The 15,556-nt window shown below is 44.3% G+C and overlaps 1 protein-coding gene across 4 annotated transcripts in view; it reads right to left on the bottom strand.

Annotated features, from left to right (window-relative positions):
* NTM (neurotrimin) overlaps positions 1-15,556 on the bottom strand; it is a 400,089-nt gene that overhangs the window by 372,102 nt on the left and 12,431 nt on the right. The gene's annotated exons all lie outside the window — the stretch shown is intronic.

A 15,556-nucleotide genomic window follows, 5' to 3' on the forward strand; every position in this document is an offset into this window, starting at 1 on the left:
TCCCTCCACAGACGCCTGCCGAGCCTCACATTTGATCCCCCTGCCTTATCTGTCTAACAGGACAAGAAATAACACACAGAATATGAAAAAAAAAACATTAATAGCCAGAATAAATTATTAATTCATTTAAAGGACTAGTCCAATAATGATTCTTTTTCATTGCATTTATTAAAAGGAATAATTGATTGCTAAGAGGGTATTAAAAAACACACACATAAGGACTTCCCTGGTGGTGCAGTGGTTAAGAATCCGCCTGCCAATGCAGGGGACACGGGTTCGAGCCCTGGTCCGGGAAGATCCCACATGCCACGGAGCAACTAAGCCCACGTACCACACCTACTGAGCCCACGTGCCACAACTACTGAGCCCACGTGCCACAACTACTGAGCCTGTGCTCTAGAGCCTGCGAGCCACAACTACTGAAGCCCGTGCGCACCTAGAGCCCATGTTCCACAACAAGAGAAACCACCACAATGAGAAGCCAGGGCACCGCAACAAAGAGTAGCCCCCGCTTGCCGCAACTAGAGAAAGCCCACGCGCAGCAACGAAGACCCAACGCAGCCAAAAATAAAAAGTATTTAATTAATTAATTAATTTTTAAAAAACACATGAAACCTGTTGACTCTAACTCCTGAGTGAAAGTGCAGGACTTCTGTTTCTGCAGGAATAACAGGCGGTGTGCTGGATACAGTTATAGACGGGCACCCTCTTCCTGCTTCTCTTAATTTTCACAGCTGAAAACTAAAGAGTTAAAATAGTAGGTAGGTTGGACTTTTTCATTCCGACCTAGGACAAGAATCTTCTTTGGGACTATAAAGGAAACCTGGTCATTTGGGGGAGGGGGTTGTTATTTAACTTTTCTGGGTCTCAGTTTCCTTACCTATAAAGTGGGAATAATAGTAGAATCTATGGTATAGATCGTCATGAGACAGACGTAGCACTTGGAACACTATCTGGTACTTGGAAGTGACTGATGAATCCTGGTATTAATTCTGCATAAGATCTACGTGCTCTTTGGTTCCATTATTGATGCATCACAGGTAGGGTCTCTTTTCTGGCACAGTGGCTGATCCTGAGAACCAGTTCCCTTTGGCCAGTGGTTTGATAACCCACCATTTAGCCTATCCAAGGCTTGAGAAAAAGACACTCAAGGGAACTACTTGCTTGAAAGACACTCAAACCTAAGAGATAAGAAACATGCATTTTCCAGTGACACCTCGGTTTGCTGGTTTTATGTAGAGAAATGCAATGTACCATATAAATGAATGTTGAGACAAACTGAAGTTTAATTCTATATGCACTGAAATGATCACCTTAATTTTAACCGACTTTAATGACAAATTGCTCAAAATATATGGCTCACTTCAATGCCTCCGGAGACTAAGTGTGCTGAATGTAATTTAATATATTTTAAAGTGTTGATGTCTCAGGTTCTTCACTCTGAACACCAATTTTTATATTGATACTTTTAGGAGTTAATGAGATATTTAAGAATCTGCTCTATATATACATGTACAGCTATGATTTCCTTGATTCCTCTCTTTTTACCACTCCTAGTTATTACAATACCTGAGCAAAATTAACATCCTGGTACTTTAATGCTGATTCTACATAAGAACAAAATACCAGTATTAATGACAGTGAATGCCAGTATTTTATTAAAAAGTGAGCTATGTCACAGCCCTCGTCTGCACAGCCTTTGTTCTTTGTTCTACAGGAGACAGGGCTTGCATCCAGGACTGAGATTCCTCTGTCCTCTTGGACTAAAACTCTACAGATAAGTAGACTCGAGAAAGAGACCCTAAGGAAAATATATTATTCTATGGAAGACTAAACCAGGTCCACAGAAAATATATCTGCTCCTGGGAGTAAGTAGGAGTAAGCAGAGGGAATTTGGTGAATTAGGGCAGGGAACTCTCCACCCCTCCTTCCCCTCCTCACCAAATCCTTATCATACCCTCTTTCTATTTTCCTTAATTATCAGTGGTCATCATACAACACACACACACACACACACACACACACACACCCCAGTCCAATTCTAAAATGACTCTATTAGGAAATTTGGATATGGACTTAGACACAAAACGACTCTCAGGAAAATATTTATGACCAATAAACAAGAAAAAAATCAATTTCAATTTCATAAGTAAAGTAGGGAAAGGGAGTAAAAAAAAAAAAAATAGGTGCCCCTGAATGGGTTTTAAGTAGGGGGAGGTGGGGTGATGCTTTCTAAATCAGAACATCCATGTTTGATTCAAAGTACTGATATGGCAAATAATTTTCTGGGTGCATCTCAAGATGTAAGTAATTAATCATGTAAATACCACAATAATGAGAGTCCAACAAAACCGCAGTATTCTGTTAGTTTAAAGTAGCACAGAGTACAAGTATCGTAATCACCAGCACCCTTACACTAACTCCATCAGCCTAGTCTGGTTAACCAGCAAACATACCTGTAGCGTCTCTCAATTTTTACTACCTCCACCACTGTCAAATCTGCTGCCATTCCTCACCTGGATTCTGCATAACCTCTACAGGTATCAGGGTTTCCACTCGTCAGCCTTTTAAACCGCTCCCCAAATGGCCAGCCAGCACCATCGTGTTGTAACCCAGTAACTCAGGCCATGTCATGGCTCTATTTAAAATGCTCTGATGGCACCCTCTCATATAATGAAATGAGACCCAAACCCATTACCTACCTGGCTTTCAGAGCCTTGCCCGTCTGACCCCTCCCACCTCACCCTATATCCCTCCCATTGTCCACTCTGCTCCAGACACAATGGTCTCTTTTCTCTTCCTCCAGCACATGAAGCTCGTCCTCCGTGCCTGGAGTGGTCTATTCTCAGACGCATCTCTCCATTTGGATCTCAGCTCAACTATCACCTCCTCTCAGAGAGACTGTCACTAACCCACCAACCTATAGCAGCCACCCAGGCGACCTGGATCATAGCACTTCCTGGTAGTTCATGTATTTGTATAGGTCTGTCTGTTGGTTCCCTCATGAGAACAGAGGCTCCAAGAACATATTATGTCTCTCTTACTCACCGCAGAATCCACGGCCCATCACATGCATGTAAAAAACATTTCAACAAGAGAATGAGTGTTTACTCTGTACCAAGTACTGCTAAATACTTTATACGGACTATTTTATTTAATCCTTAAGACATCCCTACAAGGTAGTTTCTGTTAATTACTATTCTTATGTTACCAGTGAGGTTAAGTAAGTAAATTTCTGAGCTGATACCGGAGTCCATTCTCTTAATCATTCCCCTAAATTCTCTCTGTATTACACTACGATATCCTCCAGGGAATAATGTCCCTGATGCGTTTCCACAACACTATAAAAAGCCTTCTCCTTCATTAGAAAAAGATCAAAGCCGGTTCCTTAGTTTTAGTGTGGGGTTTATTTTACGGTGTCCTAGCTGCTTTAAAATTGGTGATTCCATACCCAGCACACACGGAATCTACAAATGGGGACGTGTAAGACGGTTGCCACAGCAAAGGCCACGGAATCAATGGTCTGCAATCAAACCCCCATTCCTCCAGGCTTTAGGCGTAAGGCCTTGAGCAGGTTACAAAAGTGTCTGTACTCCTGACCCTCATTTGTAAAACAGGGATGAACACACAGCTGCAAGTGTTAAGTGAGGTACCATGTAAGGCACGTGGGGACAGAACAGGACCAGAAATCAAAAGGACTCCCGTGAATGTTGGCTAGAATTGTTATTATTATTAAACATACTTCTGCCTACTTAATTACCCAGTACACCCTGATTCTCACCGAGCTGCATCACACAGACTACAATAACCCCGATGTATTGCCCCTGGGACTTTTCCATTAAGACAGGTCCTTCCTCTCCCTCTGCTTTAGCTTGGGTGGAGGTGAAGAATCCTTGAGCTGAGCCTCCCAGGGCTGCCGGGCACAGGGAAACACTAACTTAATAAAAATCAGCGATAGGACCTGGGAGAGTCCACGCACAGCCCTGAGCCATCTGTCATACGCTCGGGAGGAAACTAACGCACGAGGAGAATCTGGCTGCATAACATTAAATAATCATCTAGCAGCCGGAGTGGAAACCAGCAAGTTCAGTATCTCTGACCTGGATAAATAAGTGTCTTCCTTAGGATGAGCAAGCCCACTGGAGGAAACCAAAGGATCGGGGACCTGGAATTCCGACCTAAAACACAGAGGTGTTTGGAAAACCGCAGCTTTGGGTTTTAACCTGGGATGCAGGACGGGCAGGGAAGTGCGAGGCCTCCCCAATCGGCCAAGTACAACTGGAAGTGCTGAGCCCAAGGGAAGCTGTGTGGTCAAGGAGCGGGGCCACGTGGGACTGGGACATGGGGACATGGGGACACGGCCCTCCCCTGACAGCCCGAGGCCAGGGCGCCAACTGGCAGTGGCCGCTGAAGTCGCAGAGAAACAGCGCGGCCCTGCCAGCTCTCAGTGACAAAAGGAGTGTTTATAGCAGGCGCGCTGACAGCTGTCCGAGTGCCACATTTATTTACAAAATGTTAGTTAAATTACTGACAGTTGGCGCCGTGGAGGAAAAGCTGAGAGGAAAGCTGACATTTCTTGATCTGGCGGGTACTCACAGCTCCGGTTCCGTTCCCCCATCCACTTATGAATGCCTTTATCTGCTTGTTGGTTTATCTATGTAGGACTTCAGCCTTCTTCACCAGCCATTGCTGCCAAGAGGCTATGGCTGTCCCAGCAATTAACCTGCCCCATGCAATTTGGATCCAAAGTCCCTTGGGCTAAAAGTTGCCCTGAGGATTGACTGGACAGCCCCTGGGTCTGCACTGGCTCAGACCCGGCTTCAGAAGCTTCCAGAAAGCCTCCTGAGGGCAGGTGTATATCCTCAGCCTGTTCTCTGCAGCACCCACCCACAGATGAGAAGCGTAGGCTCATGAAGTGGTGAATAATGACATAATCACCACCATCTCGTTATTCCTCTTCTGTGGATCAGAGACAGGGTTTCCGTGATGAAGCCGGACAAAGCGATTCCATTTCTCAGTCTTTCTGGCAGCGGAAATGAAGGGAGGAGAAGAACCTGGCTGACAAATGAAGATCAGCATTGTGGCTGCAGAGAGGTTTAGACGCTGCAACACATTTCTGATACACACACACAATCCCCTTCCCTCAAAAATACATATTGCCTTAAACTGGTCTCTTTAACCTTTTTTTCCTATTGCGTTTCTTCTGATGTCAAAATAATGTGTTTTCGCTGACAATTTAAAATATACAGGTAAGTATAAGTTTGTTTTCTGTGTCTGTGGGTCTATTTGGAGGGACAAATTAGGAATTTGGGATTAACATATACACACTATTATATATAAAATAGATAAGCAATAACGATCTACTATATATCACAGAGAACTACATTCAATATTTTGTCATAACCGATATGGGAAAAGATTCTGAAAAGGAATAGACATGTATAACTGAATCACTTTGCTGTACACCTGAAACCAACACAACATTGTCAATCAACTCTACTTCAATAAAAAAACACAAAGTGAACCACTGAGAAAAAAATACAGATAAGCGAAGACTAACCCCACAGGCCTCGTCTGACGTCCTACCTGAAATCATGGCCTTCACCCCCTTCCCCATCTCCCCACACTCTCCAATCGTCTCCGAAGCCTGCAGCAACAATGAATGGATTCCATCTGTTGTATGTATTTTGTTTCTGTGCGTTTTTGTGTTTCTCCCAGAAGGAAGTTCCATGAGGGCAGGGACTGGTTTGTTAACCAGTAAATTCCACAGTGGCTAGAGCTCTGCCTGGCACATGCCGGCAGACGACAGGTACCTACTGAGTTAATCCAGCGTGACCTGGCCACGCAGATCATCCACTGCTCGGTCTACATCCTGACAGACCCCGACTGCTCGAGGCTCAGATTTGAAATGGGTCAAGTCCCTCCCCCTCTAGGAACGGGCCAGCTTCAGAGAGTGACCTCCTGCTGCTCCAGGCCAGTGTCACCTTCTGGCCTCGGCAGCCCAGCCACCCACAGTCCCTCCCTGCCTCCACCCCAAAGTCCTGAGTCCCCTTCCGGGCTCCTCCAACCCACCCCTCCCACATCCTACATCACAAGTGGCTCCCAGACCAGCAGTGGGATCCTTCTCAACCTCTTTCTGAGGTCCTAGTTCTGAAGCCTCCCCTACCTGGCCAGACTGGAGGCTTGGTGAGGGCAGGAACTGCGCCCTATTTATCCTTAAGGCCCACACGGGGCTTAGCAACGCCCCACACAAGGGAGCATGTGTGCAAAAAGTTCTATGACCCAGACGTGGCGACTTGGATTCAAAAGGTAGGCTATTTTTACTTTTATTAGATTTTATAACATTGGCCTCTTTCCAATTTTGGAAAACTAAAACTTGATTTTTAAAAATCTAATAAAAATAGAAAACACAAGAAGAAAATCAAGGTCACTCATAATTCCATGACCCAGAAGCTTTATGAGCATTATTGTGTTGGTAGGAGGGCCTTTCAGTGTTTATTATTTTTAGCAGGCATTTGTGTGCACACACACTCCCGTTCCAGGGCTCTGAACCATTTTTGACTGATGAATTATAGACCAGTTAATTATCTGAAATGACTTAGAGGTCTGCCTTTATTCACACTCAGATTATATTAATTTCAAATTATTAGAAAGATAAAAGAAGATGTGATTCATATATACAATGGAATATTACTCAGCCATAAAAAGGAACGAAACTGGGTCATTTGTAGAGAAGTGGATGGACCTAGAATCTGTCATACAGAGTGAAGTAAGTCAGAAAGAGAAAAACAAATATCGTATATTAACGCATATACGCAGAATGTAGAAATATGGTACAGATGAACCTACTTGCAGGGCAGGAATAGAGACGCAGATGTAGACAACGGACGTGTGGACATGGGTGGTGGGGGGAAAGGGGGAATGAATTGGGAGATTAGGTTTGACATAAATACACTACCATGTGTAGAATAGATGGCTAGTGGGAACCTGCTGTATAGCACAGGGAGCTCAGCTCGGTGCTCTGTGGTGACCTAGATGGGTGGGATGGAGGGGGGGGGAAGGAGGTGTAAGAGGGAGGGGATATATGTATACACATAGCTGATTCACTTTGCTGTACAGCGGAAACTGACACACCATTGTAAAGCAGCTATACCCCAATTAAAACAACAACAACAACAAAAACTGATTGGGTCAGAATTGTTAATGTCATGAAAGACCAAAAATAAATAAATTTTAAAAGAAAAAAAAGTACCTAATGTTAAATGAAGAACACTTGCAGGATAATAAATAAAATTTATTTTTACATAAAGAAAAAAAAACAAAACTATATCCAAAACAATATACTGTTTAAGGATACTTATATTTGGTAAAACTCTTAAAAAAAAGAAGGAAATGATCAAAAAGTTCAGGGCTGTGGTCAGCTCCTCAGACACAGGGTATAACATAGTGGGAACATAGGTGGTTTCACAGGTGATGGAAGAGTAGGGGGAGGGCACACAGGTGACCAATTTGTAACGTATTTATATACAGATACACTACATACACATTGATGTATAAAATATTTCACAATAAAAAGGAAAATAATCCATCTTTGGCTCCCAGGATACTTAAAATATTGCACTACTCAAGTAAACATTTTATCAAACCTTTACTAAGGGCCTGTCATAAGCCAGGCCCAGCATGAGGGGCTAGCAGGCCCCCAAAATAAACACAGACCAATCTCAGGGTGAAGAGTAATGCACATCCTTCATCACATCCGTCTGCTTGGACCATAACCCCATCCCCACTTTCTAGTAGAAAAGAATTTAGATAAAGAATTAATAAAAAATAAAGTCCAAATTACAGAATTAATAGAAATTATAGAATTAATAGAAAAGTTCAAAATGCATTTCTGATAGAAACTATATGTAGATATCTCCTTTAAAAATAGGAGTATGTTTCATTAACATTTTATCTGCAATTCAGCAGTATTATTGTAAAATACAGACCAAAGACACCATCGGTGCAACTGTGAGGTCAATCAACAACCCAACATCAGCCAAGGCAATAATTACAAACCAAAACGAACAGTAATTATTTATTTTTTATAAGTAGGGAAAAATGTTTTCAATTAAAATAATAAAGTGAGAATAGCAGGTTTATGGCCTTTCTGCTGAAGCATTTATTACAAATCCTTCTTTCAGGACATTTCACCAGTTGCAACCATCATAAGACCGTGAGCGACAGGGGCCTGGTGATGTGGCCGAGGCCTTGATCACATAGGAAAATTCAAGTCTAGGGATGGCATACTGTTTATTCACCCAGGAAGCCAGCGGCCTTGTTCTCGGGGGGAATTTCTTGTTCCACCAAGGAAATCCTCACAATGTAAGAGATGGAAGCGCCCTCATACTTTATGAATCAGTTAGAGTCTAACCAAAGACAGAGACACAGGAAAAGAGCTTTTCCCTACATTCTGGTAAGTGCTGATAAGACGAGGAGGCTCAGGTGATTTGGGAACTCCAGGGACCTCGCTGAGCCAGGTGCAGGCCCTGGCTGGTCCCTGACACAAGGATACAAGTCAAATATGGGCTTTGCTTTTAAAGAACTTATAACTGAACAAGGGTGGGACAGGAAAATAATAATAAAATACAGAAAAGTGAAAAAACATGTTAATATACAGCAGCCAAAATGATCAAACTGCTCCAGTGGCTTCCAAAATACTAAGAACAAAATGGGCAGTGGTCACTGTGATCCCTGTGGTCACCGCAGCCGAGCGGCCTGGCCTTGGCCCTGCCGTCCTCTCCCCTGCTTGCTGGAGCCAAGGATGCCCCCACCTGTGCACCTGGGTGTTTGCTGTGTTTCTGCCCAGAATATCCTCCCCACGTGTACACACACTCACTCCCTCACTTCGTCAGATCTCACTCAAAGGCCCCATCTCAGAAAGACCCGCCCCAACCAGCGTGTCTCAAATTAGCACCTACTCTCCACGGTCCTGGTGTTATTTATTCCCATTTCACAGATAAGAAAATAAAGGCTCAGAGATGTTAAGAGTTTCCCAAATCAAGTTCCAGCTCAAAGCTGTCCCAACTCCGAGTCCATCTTTTTTTTTATTTGTAATGTTCATTTTATTTGCCATTTATAGTTTCCCCATTTTTGTCCAACTTTCTTTTTTTCTCATTTTCAATATTTTTTTTATTGAAGCATAGTTGATTTACAAAAACCTCTATGGAGTCCATCTTTTTTCCACTACATGACACATTCTCAATTAGCATGTTGTATGCAGATGATCAAGAACTGAGTAGGATATATGTTTAGGATCTGCATTTGTCTATGATATCTAACCAAGTTATAAAGAAAATCCACAGGGCAGGCATCCAGCTATTGGAAGCTGACCTGTGTTAACCCATCTCCTTTAAGTCCTATGATTTCATGTCTCTGTTACAGCTTCAAAAAGTCGGTCCTTCTCGGGGTCAAATTCTATACTATTAAGTGGTCCACCTTTCATTCCTCTTTCCTTTTTGTTAGTTGGGAAAACCATGTTGTGAATAGGATTTTGAAGATCTGTTGAAAATGTAGGCTTGAAGGGAGAGTATAAACCAGAGGGGGCAACAGCCAGTGCACTTCGTCTAGCAGGACGGGCACCAGCTCTAATACACCTTAGGTGAAAACAGAAAGCAGCAGGGAAATCATCTGGTTTGGATAAAAATTCAAAAAATTATATATCTAAACCTCTCATCTACGCTAACTCTCCAAGTCTTCCGGCCGGCACACTGGAAGGTCAGGCCCGTCTCTCCTGAAGACTAGAATTGTCTGGGGATGGGGCAGGACTGGGCCTCTGACGACTCCCACCACCTGGTCTGAGCCAGCCCAGCATCCCAGGGGGCTCCTTGGAGCCTGGCACCAATCACTATCCCGTATTAATGGTAACAAGCAAAGCAACTATTTATTTCAATACCAAAGATCACCCTAAGGGCAGGGAAATGTCAAACTGGATGCTTAACGAAGTTGGTTCAAAATGCTCTAGGGGTGCAATGTGAAATTTTCAGGCATAAACAGAGATGATCCAAGGAGACAAAAAATGTAAAGACCTCGCCTCCTTAACATACACAGTGTGTAGGTTTGATTACTGAACAGAGATATGAAGTATGTGCTAAATAATTCTTCTCAACAGCTCATTAGGCCTAATCCATCTCTGATTTCTACGAGTCCATTAATTCCAAATATGTGTCTGCTATACGTACGCACATCCACACACGGTGGTGAAACACCAGCTTAATTTCACAATGTAATATCCTGGAAACGGCAACAGGTAAGACATCAAATCGTATATTGGGCAGATTTTAAATGTTTATAATTTTCGCATGTGATAAATGAAAATGACAAAGAATAACGGACCCAAGAAAAACATTTCAGTTAGAAAACACTAGGCGGTGACTAGGCACCGAGTACCGGCTGCCACACAACCACGAAGGAGCGAGAGCCTGGAGAGACTCCACACGGAAACTCCACGCAGCAAATAGCATCGACGCAGGTGCTGGCCTTGTTTATGTGGGATTTTATTTATTTCTCATCCCCTAAAATTGGAGCTGCTTTCATCATGTGCCCCTGCATTCTGATTAGTTCCTGCAGACACTCAAGCTCCTAAATCCGTCTTTTCTCGCCCTGTTCTTCCTTTACTAGGTCACTGACACTTGCTGATTCCTCTGCCTAGAATGTGTTTCCTGCTGATCCCTGCAGGGCTGTCCCCACTATCATGCCCTGGGCCGCCCTGCAAACGCCCCTGTCCCTATACCCCAGGTCATCCTGCCTCTTACCCATATTTAACTTCTCACCACGCGGCATACTGTTTGTCTCCTTATTTGTGTACTGGCAGCTGGTACCCATTAGGTACAGTTGTGCAGGTCGTGCCCTGATCAAGAGCCCCAGGTGGAGGGGGATTGAATTCCTGCAGGTCTGTCTCTCCAAACAGGAGCCCTAGTGAATGAGTCAGGCTGGAGGAAGGGCACCTGTTCCTAAGCGGTCTGTGCAAGTTGCAGGCTGAGAGAAGATGACGCTCATTCACTGCATGCAATCTGCAGCCCCGTCTCCCTTTGTAAAGATAGCTCTGTGGGGAGAGGAACTGGGGCCTAGAACAGTGCCTGGCCCATACCAGATGCGCAGTCAGCGGTGCCGAAGCGAAACATGGATACAGTACAAATACAGGAAGCTCCTATTATGTGCCAGGCACCGTGTATCATCCTGAAACAACAAGGAAAACAAAAAGATCCCGCTCCCCGTACCCCAAAATTGTGGAACAGAGCCACTTCACATCCTGCTCTCTGCATGCCTCTGTTCCCTGAGGACCCACCCACACAAGTCCTTTCCCTCCTCCCTTTCCTCTTTCCCCAAAGCCACAGGTGACGGCTCCACCACCTGACTGCTCTTCGGAAATCTGCCCTTTGACAGTGGTTTCTCTCCTTTTTCTTCAACATTTTAAAGAACAAGCCTACAAATCATCCCATCTGCCTCTTTTCTGTGTGTCAGTTAAAACACTGAATGTTAGAATATCTCTAGCACAAAAGGTTATACTAAATAAGACACCTCCAGCCATTAATGAGCAATTTGTCATCTGAGAGGTATTTTCACTAATTACAGCATGTCTGGAATTGTAGCCATTATGGACATGTGCTAATTTACTTCAAGGTAGAACTTGTCTTTGTCACTGGTTTCCACGTACTTGTAGAGTACAGCAGACATTTTTACTTGGTTCAGAGATGTAAAGACTGAAGCAAATGGAAATCAAACATTTGAGGCTTCAGTCTGAAAAGGCCATAGTTCCTACTTTCAGACACATGCAAAAGCCACCAAAAGCCTCGCCAAGAAATTTTAATAAGTGCTTAAGTTTGGATTCAAAAATATATCTGTGTATTTCTATGCAGCTGAAATCAGACAATATGAATTATAATAGTTGTACTGGATTAGATAGGGTTATGCTAGCTACTGTAACAAATAAACTCCAGAATCGCAGAAGCTTATCACAAAGGAAGTGTATTTTAGTGTATTTTTCCTTCATGCAATAATCTAAGGAACGAGGTTGCCGGTCAGCTGGCAGGGCGGGGGCCGAAGCCCTCTCTGTGCGGACATTCAGTGACTCCGCTCACGAAACATGTGCCAAATGGGACACGGTTTCCAAGGTAATTTGGGGCATCAACATCCAGATGGCGTAAGGAGAAAGAGCCTGAAGTATCTCACATGGGAGCTTTTTAGGGGCCAATCCAACAGAACTTTTGCTCACCTTCCTTTGGGTAGAACTCTGTCACATGACCACACCTAAATTCAAAAGAGGCTGGGAAATGCAACCAAGCTTTAGGCCAGGACGTGGATAAACAACTTATATATTTTTGAACAGCTAAGAATCTCTTCCTCAGATGTAAGGAACTGAACAGAGCAGAATGGATCCTGTTCTCATTCCCCACGTGGGAAACGGGGGCTGGGTTCGCTTTTTTCTTAGCAGCATCCCATGGTGGGTTGTGACAGAGCCAGGACTAAAACTCAGGTCACCCTAGGGGAATTCCCTGGTGGTCCAGTGGTTAGGGCTCTGCGCTCTCACCGCCGTGGGTGCAGGTTCAATCCGCGGTTGGGGAACTAAGATCCCACAGGCAAGCGGCACGGTCAAAAAAAAAACAAACAAACTCAGATCACCGTAGCCTTAGACCGCTGCTCACGTTCCAAAAACAATGAAACTTACCAAGACTTTTCAAAATCCTCCTCTACCAAGATGCCCCTGTAGCTGCAGAATCTGCACCAACCATCGCCAGCCTGGGCTCCGGTGCCCATATTCTTGTTCCACGTGTCTCTGGGCAGTGGCCCCAGGATCATGGGACACAGCAGCACGATTTGCCCACGGCAGATACATTTCACGCTCTGTCCTTCCCCAGCTGTAAAAAGCTAATACTTCCTGAGTGCTGGGCACTGCTCTAAACGCCCCAGATTTCACTCCTGGATCAGTACTCCTATTATTAGTTCCCTGAAACAATGACAAAACTGAGGCCCAGTGAGGTCAATCAAGGTGCCAAAGGTCACACACCTGCAAAGTGGCAGAACCAGGATTGGAACCCAGAGAGAGGTTTCGCCCTAGACCCTGTGCTCAATCACTGTGCTCTACAGCCTTAAGGGAAAATTCCCTCCATCAAGAAAGTTTCAAATAAAATAATGGACACTGAATACTGTGTTAAATTTCAGGCTCACAGGCTGATTTCTGCCTACCTGCCATTTTCTTCCCTCCCCCCAAGTTCGTAGGCCTTAAGCTAGAAACTAATCCCGATTTTCAAGTGTTTATTAGATTTTCTATAAAACCGCTTGTGAAAGTGGAAATTTAAAGGTCCTTTAGATTCTGCATGTGCAGACTTTATGAAGTATGTCACCCTGTCCCGTGATTCCCTCTGCAAGGCCTGTCCCACTCGCTGTCCTAGAAGACAAGGCTGGATCACACACACCCCATCTGAGCTCTGTGTAAGAACCCCCAAACCTAGACCAATAAAGAGCTACACCTGAGCCTCCTGTTTCCAACAAAAGATAAACAGTTTTCACTATTCGCAGCTTACTATTATTCCTAATGAACTTTTCATTCACTCGAAAAATACTCCTTGATATACGCCATGTTCCAGGCAGTAATTTAGCCACTATAGATGAGAGCAATAAAGTCAGTGGCCTTGGGGATCTTACATTTTAGTGGAAGAGGCAATAAATAAGTATCAGATAAATAAATAACAGAATTTCCTAAGTGTTAAGGGCTATGGAGAAAGCTGAAGCTAGGTAGGGGGATGGAGTGATGTAGGGCTGGGGTATGGCTATTTCAAACAGCATGGTCTGGAAGGTCCTCTCTGAGGATGGGATATTGGAGCAGACACATGAATGGCATGAAGGAGCCATCATACAGCATCAGTGTGTCCTGGGAGAGGAAGGAGCATGTCCTCAGCAAGAATGGACTTGGTGGGTTCAAGAACGACAGGGAAGTTCAGTGAGCTACATCCTCGTGAGCAGGGCAGGAGGACAGAAGGTGTCTGATAGGTAGGCGGACACCAGTAATAAAGCCTTTTATGTGCATTTCATTCTAAACATAACTGGAAGCCACTGTAGGGCTTTGAGCACAGTGATGTGATTTGGTTTATGTTCTGGAATGACACCGTGGTCTACCAGGCACAGAGGCACTCTGGGAGAGCAGACGTGGTGGAAGCAGGAAGACCCGATGAGATGCCACGGGAACAGTCTTGGAAAGGGTGGATGGCAGCTTTGACTAGGGAGATAGTGTTCCAGATGGTGAAAACGGTCCGCTTCAGGATGCATCTTTTTTTTTTTTTAATATAAATTTATTTATTTATTTACTTTTGGCTGCGTGGGGTCTTCCCTGCTGCGCGCGGGCTTTCTCTAGTTGTGGTGCGCGGGCCTCTCATTGCGGTGGCTTCTCTTTCTGCGGACCATGAACTCTAGGCGTGTGCGCTTCAGCAGTTGTGGCTCGCGGGCTCAGTAGTTGTGGCTGCGGACTCTCGAGCGCAGGCTCATTAATTGTGGCGCACGGGCTTAGTTGCTCCGCAGCATGTGGGATTTTCCCGGACGAGGGCTCAAACCCATGTCCCCTGCGTTGGCAGGCGGATTCTTAAGCACTGAGCCACAAGGTAAGTCCCAGGATCTATCTTAAAAGTAAAGACACACAGGATTTATTGAAGGACTAGATGTAGCATAAGAGACAAAGAAAAAATATATCTATTAGGCTTTTGGACAGAGTAGCTGGATGAATGGCGGTGTCTATGCCCAAGATGGGGACAGATGGAGGGAATCAAGTTGGTGGTGGCTGGCAGTGGGTAACATGGAGCTGGTATCAAGAACACCGCTTGGGAGACAGAGTTTGAAACACGTGAGTCATAAAAGTGGATTTGAAGATTAACACTAGGAGGTACAGCCTGGAGCTCCAGAGTGAAGGAGACTGGTCAGGATAGAGAGCAGAAAACTGCAGCAGGAAAGGGGCTGAGGGTACGTGGTGTGTGCGTCAACGTAACTGGGTATCCTGAGAGATGGGAAGAGAAATGTGCTGAAGCCACAGTAAGTAATGAGGAGAACACCTCTCCAGCTTTCAGGCCTCATGGCAACAAGGATACAGGAGAGAAACAGCCACTGCTGATTGGACTCTAGGAGTGGAAATGATCCAGGAAACAGCCAAGTCTCAGATTAAGCAAAAGCTGAGGAGAACATTCAGAGAAGAGAGCAGGGACACAGGGATTTCGCTGGTGACAGATCATAGAGGCCAAAGGGTAATAAAAAGGTTCAGAAGATTAGAGAGAGTTTTGCAACTGGGTCAGATTATCGGATGTACAGGACCCTATGACAGTAAGAATCAAAAAATGATGCAGAGTCTGGTAGATCTTTGACTTCTTTTTTTTTTTTTTTTTTTTTTCAGAGTTTAGGACTTTTAATTTGTCCCAAAGTTGCTAAAGCAAAAATCATGATAAAACATTCTGCTTTCCTTTATAACCCACCAATGCAAAAAAAACAAAAACAAAAACAAAAAACCAAAACCAAAAAACTCCGTAGGAAAAAAATG

This window comes from Eubalaena glacialis, chromosome 10, assembly GCF_028564815.1.
Source record: "Eubalaena glacialis isolate mEubGla1 chromosome 10, mEubGla1.1.hap2.+ XY, whole genome shotgun sequence".
Taxonomy (NCBI): domain Eukaryota; kingdom Metazoa; phylum Chordata; class Mammalia; order Artiodactyla; family Balaenidae; genus Eubalaena; species Eubalaena glacialis.